A 12,335-nucleotide genomic window follows, 5' to 3' on the forward strand; every position below is an offset into this window, starting at 1 on the left:
TTAGATGAGGGTAGTAAGGAACACTGGGCAGAGTGAACAGGTCTCTGCAGGCTATATAATACAGAGTCCGCATTTTACCTGCTGAGTTTTGGCAAGGCACTGGAGAGTTGTAAACACACATGATCCCATTTGCTTTTGGCAGCCTGAAAGGTGTTGGACGCTGAGGGTAAAAATACTGCTCTCAGAGTCGAACGAAGCAGAGCAGCCATGAGGAGTAACCCTGTGGATGGAGCCTCTGCTGCTGAAGTGACAGAAGTCTGTCCTATTTACTGTGGAAACCTAACATTGGGCTGGTGACAGTGGTAATGAGGACATGTGACAGGACATGGAGCTGGCCGGTGGGACTCTCCTAATTCCTCTACTCCAGTGAACGCGTTGCCCGAGGTGAAGAGGGTTGGAGGACAGATGGTCCCTCACAGAATTTAGGTCTGGCTCTAGACCATGTTAAGAGACGACAAAGGTCACTGAGACACATGGTTCCACTTCCTTCATATAGGTCTTTTAAAATGTATATATGTATATATTTTGAAACAGGGTCTCACTCTGTCCCCCAGGCTGGAGTGCAGTGACGATCATAGCTCCAGCTCCTAGACTTGAGCAATCCTCCCACCTCAGCCTCCAGTGTAGCTGGGACCACAAGTGCATGCCACCATGCCCAGCTAATTTCTTTTTTTTTTTTTTTTTGTAGAGACAAGGTCTCACTATGTTGCCCTGGCTTGTCTTGAACTTCTGGGCTAAAGTGATTCTTCCGCCCCAGCCTCCCCAGGTGCTGGGATTACAGGCTTGAAACCACCACACCTGGCCCCTTGTATAGAATTTTTAAAAGCAGAAACACCTAGAAATTCTTCTTTTTGTGACAAAAGGCCCATATTCTTCCATTACATTTTCCCTATTATAATCATATCCAGCCACAATTCTTGATCCTTCTGATATTGTTTAAAAGATATTATTATTCACCAGAGCATAACCATTTCCCTTAATGAATTATAATTCAGAAGGAGCATAGATCACATTTATTTAAACTTTTAGCTGTATCCTACTGAACATAATTTATTTTTGTGGTTTTATGTCATAAATCATATGGAACTACTTATCATTCCTAAATTAATTTTAATGGAACAACGAGACAAGTGTGTTTTAAGTGTATATTGAAAATCACTTTTATTCTCCTCTGTACCCTTACTGCTTATCAGAATATCTTCCATAGATACCGATTTGTAATAGATTATAAATATTTTACATGTCGTTTAAAATGTCCCCACAGCTAGACAAAGTGAAATTCTGTTTCCTGACCAGCATTCCCCATCTTACTCTCTAAAGGTAACCACTGCTACACTGATTTATTTATTTTAAGATACCAAATTGCAATCACAAAATAACACTGATGTGCTAGTTGTGTTCTTCACATAACAAGGAGCACACTTTTAAAAATCATTTTCATTAAGCTATTATTTAAAGTAAAATTCACTGTCTTTAATGTACAGTTCTTCAAGTCTTGAAAAGTGCATACAGTTGTGCAAGTATTACCACAATCAAGCTGTACAACAGTTGCATCACTCCAAAAAGGGGCATCTTGTGCCCCTTTGCAGTCAGCCTGTTCTCCACACCCCAACCCTGGCAATGAACTATTTGTTTTCTGACCCTACAATTTTGATAGCTGTAGATTTTCATTTTGCATTTTCATTTTAATTCTGTTCTATGTATTTTTTATTTCCCTTGAGGCTTCCTCTTTGACTCATGAATTAACTAGATATGCGTTTAATTTCCAAGTTCTTGGCAACTTTTCTGTTGTCTTTTGTTATTAATTTCTAGTTTTATTCACTATCGTGAGATAACACATTCTATTCGGCTTCAATTTGTTAAAGTTGGTTTTATGATCTAAGATGTAGTCTGTCTTGCCTAGTGTTTCATGTGCACTTGGAAAGAGTGTGTGTTCTGCTGTTTTGGGGTGGAGTGTTCAGTAAATGTTAATTAGATGCAGTTGGTTGATGGTGTTGTTCAGTTCATCTATAACTTTACTGAGTTTTGGTTTACCAATTCTATCTATTACTGAGAGAAGAGTGTTGAAGACCCCCCATTATAATTTATCTATTTCTCTTTCAGTTCCATCAGTTTTTGCTTCATGTATTTTGAGGCTCTGTGTGTGTGTGTGTGTGTGTGTGTGTGTGTGTATGCATATCTATATATATGCACTTAGAATTGTTATATATTCTTGCTTAATTGGCCTTTTTTATCCCTAGTAATTTTGTTTATTTTCAAGTCTACTTTGTTTGATAATATAGATGCACCAGCTTCTTTTTGACCAATGTTTGCATGGTATTTCTTCAATCATTCTATTACTTTTAAACTATCGATATCATTTATATTTGAAGTGAGTTTCTTGTAGACAGTGTATAGTTGGGCTGTTTTTATTTTTGTTGTTTTAAAAAAATCCATTCTGATAACCTCATCTAATATGTGTTTATACCATTAACATTTAATGTAATTATTGATATGTTTCCATTTAGGTCTACTACTTTATATCCCCTCTGATTTTCATTACCTTGTTTCCTCTTTCTTGGATTCCTTTGGTTTATTTGAACACTTTTTAGTACACCATTTCAATTTTTCTCTGGTGATTTTGAATGTAGCTCTTTGCATAACATTTTTGTGGTCACTCTATAAATTAAAATCTACCTACTTAACTTTTTACAGCCTATTTAGAATTATTGTTTTACCACTTCAATTAATATATAGAAACCTCACCTTAAAAGGTCCCCTTACCATCCCTGCTTTATGCTATAGTTTCCTTATATCTATGTTGAAACATACATAAATATCTATTATATATAAATTATTTAGAACCCCACCAGTCAATATTACATTTTGCTGTGGTTTTCCAACATTTTTCATGCTTTTGGAAACCTATTCAGCTATATATTCATATTTACTTCCTCCTTAGAATTCCTTAGAGTCCCAAATTGGGGCAGGAATTAGCAAGAATGAGAAATTTGCCATTCAGTGTTTAAAAATTGTCAATAATATTATAATTTAAAAGCAATATAAGTCATTAATAGAAATTTAAGCAGTATCCTGGGCAGCATCAAATGCCAGTGCCCACAAAGATTAGATAGAGTATTCAGAGCCCTGGCAATTTCAGGACACAATGGGAAAAGCTTTAGAATAATTCAAGGTTCCACTACTGAGCAGGCATTTAAAGCAGTTTCCCTGAAGTACTTAACCTGCCCTTTCTATACCCTGATCTGAATTATATAATTAAATAGGTAACTTGAATAAGTGTTAAGATTAAATAATATATATACATTTTATAATTTATAAAATTTAGAGTACCACTTATTTACATTACTTTTGTAAACATTAATTTTCTACTATCAAGATCATTTTTCTTAGAGAAAATATCAGTTTTTCTGACTGAGCACTTTCTGTCTACCACCTTAAAAACCAGTCAATTCAAAAAATCACCATATCCTGGTCTCTTAGCTCCAAGGGCAGGATTTCATTTATATTATCATCATCATCACCACCACCACCACCATCAACCCCCAAAAGAGGTTGCTGAATGTGTATCCATGAGGAAGTATAAAATAATCAGTCCCTAAGTTCCTGTAGCCAATGGTCTACATAAAAGGGTGTTACGTATGTGAAGTGTTTGTCAATGTTCTTTCATTATTACTTCCCCCTAACTACAGGAGACTTTTCAAACATTTTTTTCCTAATCACCCCCTCTCAACTTCAGAAGGTGAGATTTTTAATACCACAGATGTAGTGTATATCTGTTTATGTACTGTAGTCCTTTGGAGGGTCAAAGATTATTGTAATATCTATGAAAACCCTACCCCCAAAATCTAATTTTTGGCCCCTTGGGCATAATGCCACATATATTGAGAATGCATGGTATATTGTGATTAGGACAAAATTTGGGACCCTATTCCTCCTCCATCCACCTCTTGGTCCATACTAGAAAATATATCATGACCAGATGCTCAGCCACAATAGACCATCCACAGAGCTGCCTCAAGTGTTGATATGGAGCAGTGCTCAGGTCCCTACTCCTGGAGGAGACTGTAGACCTCTAACCTCATCCCTGTCTGGAAGAAGTTTCCCTTCCTTACTCTCACTGTATCTTCAGAGGTCCTCTCTTCCCTACCAAGTGAAAAACAGCCCAATCATTTCTATAAATTTAAGTTTTCATAAAGGATGGAAGAAACACAAATTTCGAATAGCTTCTGCTTCCATCTCTGCCATAAACTTCCCTTGAGGCAAGGGGAAGGGGCACTCCCTGATGCAAGGAGGATAAACACAGGGAGAATAGAGATTAACCACCTCAACAGTACGTGTCCTGATTTATTTGCTAAAGCTATGCAATTAGCCAGTAAAGGGACTCAGGCTGCCAGGTTCTATCTCTGGCTCTGGCAGAGGCCTGATGAGAAACCTCTTTGCCATCTAGCTCTGTGGTTAGGAGCATATGCTTTGGAGTCACAGACATCCATGAAGAGAGGATACTGACACCTCACTAGCAAGGCTGTCATGAGATTAAATCCAGACACTAACGTGAAGAACCTGAAGCTGGATCCTCTAAACACTCTGCTCCATAAATATCTGTCTTTCCTCCCTGGAACAGGGAACTCATGTGGCTCCTGAACTGCCCCCTCAGCCAGGACTCCTTAACTAGATTGCAGGTCAGAATCCCAGTGGTATCCTTTTCTAAACCCTCTGTTGAATGTCACTTGTTGGTGGCAACAGGACTTCTGTATCAAAAGACATTCAAGTTATTAATCCATAATAATATGGGCCTCAGAAAATTGATATGCCCATTTTATACCAACACCGTATGTGATTGTTTCCCCTTCATACCATCAGCACCAGGTATTTTCTTTATTGCCAATGTAATCTGCTCACTTTTTCCAGATCTGCCCCATTGCATGAGTCATCCCAAAGGGTCGTTAAGCTTATAGATTAACAATCTCCTCCCCTAGAGCTGCCAGATTTAACAAATAAGCATACATCCAGGACACCCAATTATATTTGAATTTCAGACAAACAAAACAATATTGCATCAGACTAAAAATTATTTGTTGTTTATCCAAAATTCAAATTTAACTGGCTTATAATAAATTCAATCTGGCAACCATACACATGGAGGACTCTGTGAAGTAGAACCAAAGGGCTCCAGTCAACAGCCCCCACTGAGCTCCCAGCACACACCTGCGCCAGTTATCATTCATATGAGTTAGCACTCTCAGATATCCCAGCCAAGTGTAGCCTCCATGACCACAGCCCAGGTGACAGACACCACATGGAGCAAAAAACAACCAGCAGAGCTCAGTCAACACACAGAATCCTGAGAGATAAAAAGCAGCTATTGTTTTGGGGTGTTTTGTTAAGCAGAAATGGATATTCAAAACATGTCATTGGAGTGTACTCTTTCTATCATTGGATAATATAGGTATTCCCTTATTCTAGAAGCCTTAGTAGGACTTTGTTATAATTTTTAGATATAGTCTGTCTGTGGGTTAATATGTGAGTATAAACTTCTGAACATTCCACCAATTCCTTCTTGAAGGGATTTCCAAGATAAATTTTTCTGATGTATGATTTTCATTCTACTCTTGGAATTTAGAGATTAATTCCAATCCTTTTCCATAAGGTGAGCCTCCACTATAATCATGCTTGTTAAGGGAGTAAGAAAGTGTTGTTATGAATGGCTCTACAGGCCACATGGAAAACCACATCCTCAGAAGTTTGCTTGGTGAGTATACAATCAGAACAGAGAGGTATTTATTCACCTTGAGAAGTGTTCCTCAAAGAAGGTGTCCTGGAATATTTTCTCCTGCTATAGAGATAACCTTTAGCAAGGAAGTCACTTTCCTTGAGCACACAAAGACAGGACTCCTTCAGCAGATAGCAGATGGAATGTGCATTTTAGTTCTTGACGTTTGTGGCTGTCTCAGCGTAGCCCTGCTGGGTGGATAAGTCTGTCCAATTCTGTAGTTCATTAATAGGAAGCCCACATGCCAGCACATCTAAGACACATTCTCCAATCTCACCTTTATAGGGAATAAAGTTGATGTACTATTCTCCTTATGCTTTTGCCATAACTCTTAGTTGGTTTAGAGCTCAAACTTGGAGTGGGAGTTATTTTGGAGGCCACTTAAAGACCCAAGCATTTTGGAGCAAGATCATAGAAACAGTTGGGAAGCCAGTGAGACCCAGAAAATGGAAGAAGAGCTTTGAGCCTATTGGAATACCCACTCCTGAGGACAGAGCAGAACACATTTTCAAAAAGTTAGTACATAATATTGTACATGTTTATGGGGTACATGTGATATTTTGTTACATGCATAGAATGTGTAATTATCAAGTCAGGATATTTAGGGTATCCATCACCTCGAGTATTTATCATTTCTATATGTTGGGAACATTTCAAGTCCTTTCTTCTAGCTATGTTGAAATATATAATACATTATTGTTAACTATAGTCACGCTTCTCTGCTATAGAACATTAGAACTTATTACTTTCGTACCAAGAGTTTTAAAGGGAAAGGGCCTTGGCTGTGCAACCCATGGTTCTCCTTCTCAACTTGCTAATCAGGTAACTGATTCCTGTGACAGAGAAGGAGTGAGTGTGCAGAGAGGATGGAATTGCTTTTGTCATGGATGCCCCACCACATGGATGAAAATATCAGAAATGGAGGGTAAGAATCCCCCAGGATAACTCAATATCGATGGTCCCTAACTTATGATGGTTCAACTTACGATTTTTCCCTTATAATAGGTTTAGTGATGTATTAAATGCATTTTTGAATTATGATATTTTCAACCTAAAGATAGGATTGTCAGGACATAGCCCCATCCTACGTTGAAGAGCATCTGTATATGATTCCATTGAATAAGTTTCTGCTTACTAAGTAAGTATAAGATTCTTGTCCTGATTCCTTGAAATAACTCTGAGATTCCTTAAATGACATATTTTGGTGTCTCTAGGTCATTCAGTTGCATGATTATAGGCAGTCTCTTAGTTTTCTGCCACAGATGACTGCTTAGCATGATATGTGAGTTGTACATGTTCCCCCTCAGAGGGCTGTCTCATCACCAAGAGCTTTAGGATAGCTCCCTGGGTCTCTGTGTACTGATCATACTCCTCTACTGTCACTTTTAAGCAAATAAAATTCCTGACAACAGAGTCATGCTTTGTTTCCACAACCTGCAAAATTCTTCCAATTGCCTGGGTCCCAGCCTAGTTCCTCTAATTATTACTATTAAGTTTTCTCAGGTGGTGGCCTGAAGAGTGAAGGTGTTTCACTTCCAGGGAAAGGTGAAGGCTTGAAGGGGAGGGTCGTGCAGAAGCATTTTCGGTGTGGAGGACAAGCCTGTGCATCGCGGTTACCATAGTAACCTGATGTCATTTTGGCGACTGTAACAACCATGACGACTTTTTAATGGAGACTGACTTGGCCTGGTGAGGAGAGCAGGGTTTAATCTTCAGGTGTTTAGACTCAACTGTGGCTGTGGGTACTCTGCGATGTGGAGAGAGGAAGAGATCCCATATCCAAGTTTCCTTGTTCCCGCTTTAGGACAAGTTGCCCTCGCTGTCTGATGAGGCAGGGAGAAGTAGGACTCTTTTGGCCCCAATGAATGTGGTGTCCTACTCCAGGGGTGTCCCGGAGCTACTTTCCAAGTAAAGGCAAGGTGCCAAAAAATGAGACAGGTAAACACTCTTTCTGAGCCTAGGGTCTTCCTCTGTGAAATGGGGATAAAAATGCTCACCCACAGGATTGCTGGAACCTTCAGTGATACAGGTGCAAGCCGGTAGGTAGCCCTGTGGTTACTGCAGGAGGGTGAATGTCTGTATGAATTCAGGCCTCTTATTCCTTTTCAAATTTGTTGTTGGGAGATAGATGGGAAAAGGAGAAGAAAAAGGCCCTGGTGAGAAACCCATTGTATCTCTGGTTGTTATGATCACTACCCAATTGTATCATTGTCATTGGTCACTGACTCAGTGCCTAGCTTAATACGTGGCACATAGTTACTCTAAGAAAGCACAGTGATTGCTGGATTCTCTCTGTCCCTGTGCAGCTCTTCATCAGGTGACTGAGCTCATATCAAGTGTCTGAAGAAGGTAGGTTTTGAGGATCTGGGTCATGATGATTGCTGAAGCTTCTATTCCAGATTTGAAGGGCAGCAGTACTAAGGAGACCCCCAACACTTCCTTCCCTGGTGGGATATGACACCTGGCTCAAGTGAGCTCATAGATCTGGGCAGAAGCATGTTGTGGAATAGCCCTGTGAGGTGTATAAAATAGCCTACAAGCAGAGAAACTCCTTTCATCTCATCATTGGAGAAGAGGTTTAGCAGGTGGAATTTCCTTCCATCAGCAGTTATGTGCTTTGTGGTAGCTTTTGAGGCCCATGTTAAAGATGCCTTTCATTGTCACAAAGCAATGAATAGTTCATTTGGGGAAGCAACTTGATGTTTAACATGTATTTGCAATAAATTTACATATATTTTTCTGTCTATATAAATAATCATCAGTGATTCCTATGTATCTCTCAAATGGATATGGAAATATGCAGTCGTTAGGTCTTTCTAGCATTTTGAGATTGTAATATAAATTATATAAATTATTTCCTGGTGACCATGGTATTTTTCCATCCTATAATAATTTTTTAAGCCAGAGATTTTGCAAGTGTTAGTTAAAATGTCAGTTGCTATACCTTAATAGTTTCAGAAATAAGAATTACCCCAGAATTCGCTCTATTATAATGATACTAAGACATGTTCCCTAAAATAAACAGTTACTCTTAAGTATCATCATCATTATTTTCTTAGAATGTAATATTTTTATTTTTGTACTTCAAAAAGAAATGAACATCCACTTTTCCAAAAATATTTAAACATTGCAAGTGATTATTATGGTTATATGTAGTGCAGAACGATTGGATCAGACATAGTAAGGATCCATTAATATAATAAGAGTGTAGTAGTGGGAATCTTTTGGCTCATTAATTTAATTGCATCAAAAACATTATTATACAAATGTATTTCAAATACTTTCTTTGAGCCACATTGACATACAATATACTGTACATGTTTAAAATATATAGTTTAATAAGTTTTAACATATGTATGCTCTGGTGAATCCAATATTATAGTCAAGATAATGAACATATTCATCACCTCAAAAAGCTTCCTTATGCCCCTTTGTAATCCTCTCCATCTATCTGTCTCTAGCTTCCCTCTCCATGCCAACCTGTCCCATTCCCGGACAATCACTGGTCTCCTCTTACCATAGATTAGTTTTTGTTTCTTGACCTTTTAAGTGAATGGAATCATAGGATGCTTATTCTCTTTTTTCTGACCTAATTCATTTGTTAACCCCCCCAAAAAGAGACTGAGGCAAGTGTCCCAATCACTAGAGGTTTATTGAGCCAAAGTTTGAGGACATGCCTGGGAAAATTGCAAGTCACAGGAGCATCCCTGACTTGTACTTTACAAAGAGGGTTTTGGGAACTCAGTATTTAAGGGCAGAGAGCAAGAGGGAAAAAGGGAGGGAAGGTAGGCAGTGAGGCAAATGGTTACATTCTTCTGAGGTGCTAATTAGCACTCAGTAAATCTGAGTTTTACATAATATAAGATTTGAAAAGAGAGAGGAAAGAGTCAATTATATATTCATTTCAGAGTAGGTGGAAGAGTGATTGATCTTGTCTTTGTTCTGGGAAGGTAAGCTTGTAATTGACACTGTCAGTGTAAGATTTAACAGAACTCAGTTTTAGGAGTTAAACTTTGGTTGCAGACCTAAGGTTACGATTGGCATGTGTTGGTTTTATAGGGGGATATGTATCCTGAAAGATTTAGGGGCTAGCAAGGAATCTCCTTGTGAGCAACATTTGAGGAAGGTCATCTGGGAAGGTATAATGCTTTTTACTGTTGTGGGAATCTGGTTTATGTATTATGCTATGACACAGGGTTGTGAAATTGCAGCTATCTGGGGACAAAGGTTGGTAATGTTGCACAATTCATTTCCCAGGCTTAACTTTTCCCTTGGCGTGATGAATTTGGGGATCCTGAAGTTTCATGTTATTTTACATATTTGACCTAATTATTTTTAGATTTATCCATATTATTGTATGTATGAATAGTTCCAAATTTGTTCATTTATGCTTTGGATGTTGCTATTTGTGTCATATCTAAGAAATCTTCACTTAAGCTAAGATCGCAACAATTTTCTGTTATGTTTTCTTCTTGAAAATTTATAGTTCTGGCTTTTAAGTTTAAATCTTTTAAGATCCACTTTGAGTTTTTTTATGATGTGATATATAGATAAAAGTTTATTTTTGTTATCTACCTGTTCCAGCACAAGTTGTTGAAAGGTTGATCTTTTCTGCACTGAATTGTCTGCATTGTTGTCAAAAATCAGTTGTCCTTATATTTGTGGGTCTATTTCTGGACTCTATACTTTGTTCCTTTGATATACATTTCTTCCTTGAAGGCAATAATGCACTGTTTTGGTTAATGTAAGTTTTTAATGAAACATAAATTAGGTAGTGTTTGTCCTCCAACTTTGTTATTTTACAAAGTTGTTTTTCATAGTTTAGGGTCATTTGCATTTCCACATGATTTCTGGAATAAGTTTATTGATTTCTTCTTAAAAATATATGCTAACATTTCTATTGGAGTTGCATAGAATCTATACATCAGTTTGAGGAGAGTAGATATCTTGACAATACTGAGGGTTCTGACTCATGATGATGACATTTCTCTTCATTTATTTAGGTCTTCTTTAACTTCTCTCAGCAATGTTTTGTGGTGTTCAATGTACAGGCCTTGCACACATGTGGACAGATTATCCTCATGTATTTCATACTTTTTGATGCTATTATAAATGGCAGTATTTCTTTCTTTAGGCTAGAGTGCAGTGATATGATCACAACTCACTATAGCTTCGGGCTTCTGGGCTCAAGTGATCCACCCGTCTCAGCCTACCGAGCAGGTGGGACCACAAGTGCGTGCCACCATGCCTGGCTAATTAAAAAATTAAAAAAAATTTTTTAATAGAGGTAGGGTCTTGCTTTGTTGCCCAGGCTGGTCCCAAACTCCTGATCCCAAACTATCCTCCCACCTTGGCCTCCCAAAGTGCTGAGATTACAGGCATGAACCACCATGCCTGGCCTAATGGCAGTATTTTCAATTGCAATTTCAATGTATTATATTTTTACTGAATCGTCAGAAGCTGTGTTTAACAGTAGCTGCTGGGGAACCTTTTTGATTGAAAGCACAGGCTACTCTAGGGTAGAAAAGATGCTTAATACTTAATGTCTGTATTAGTCAAGGTTCTACAGAGAAACAGAACCAATAAGATATCTATATATCCATATATCTTTATATAAATATATAAATATTTTATATATATAAAAAGATATTTATTTTAAGGAACCGGCGTCTGTGATTCTGGACGCTAGGTGAGTCCAAAATTTGATGGGGGAGGCCAGCAGGCTTCAGACTCAGGAAAGAGTTGAAGTTAAAGTCCAAAGGCAGTGTACTGATAAACTAGGAAGAGCCAATATTACAGATGAAATCTGAAGAGTGAGCTGGCAGAATTCCCTCTTCTTTGGAGGATATCAGTTTTTTATTCTATTTAGGACTCCGGCTGACTGGATGAGACCCACCCACACTGGGGAGGGCAATCTGCTTTACTTAGTCTGCCAATTTAAATGTAAATTTCATCCAAAAACACCCTCACGGAAACATCCAAAATAACGTTTGACCAAATATCTGGGCACTGTGACCCAGCCAAGTTGACACATAAAATTAGTCATCACAACATACATTTGCCAGTATTTCCACTATCAGCTTTTATAAGTCATTGGTAATGTACTGAAACCAGGGAGAAAAATGTCACTAAGACATTTTTCTAAAGGTCATCTCCAGAGAAATGAATTACTAAAATAAAATAGTTTTGTAGCTCTTGACTCTCTGTGTGTGGGTAGATTTTAATTGTGGAGTTTTCTTTTTATACTTCCAAACAAATCTACCTTGATGAAATCTTGGATTCTTGGGCGATGAGAAAAAGAGGGAGAGAGCATGTATGTATGTGGGTATCTAGGTATGTATGAAGGTGTATATTGCTGAAGCTGCCAGGAATGTTTATTGTGAGAAAAAATTGAGGTTAATTACTGTGCATCATGTCAGTCCTATTCAGTTCTTAGCACATGTTAGGAATAAGATCGAGGAGGTGGTTGGTTTTTTGTTTTGTTTTGTTTTTTCCTCCCAGCTTTCCTTGGCTAGCATGGTTACCATGGTGACTCAGTGATTGCTATGGGTTTTGGTGCAGAATG

Source organism: Macaca nemestrina, chromosome X (genome assembly GCF_043159975.1).
Source record: "Macaca nemestrina isolate mMacNem1 chromosome X, mMacNem.hap1, whole genome shotgun sequence".
NCBI lineage: Eukaryota > Metazoa > Chordata > Mammalia > Primates > Cercopithecidae > Macaca > Macaca nemestrina.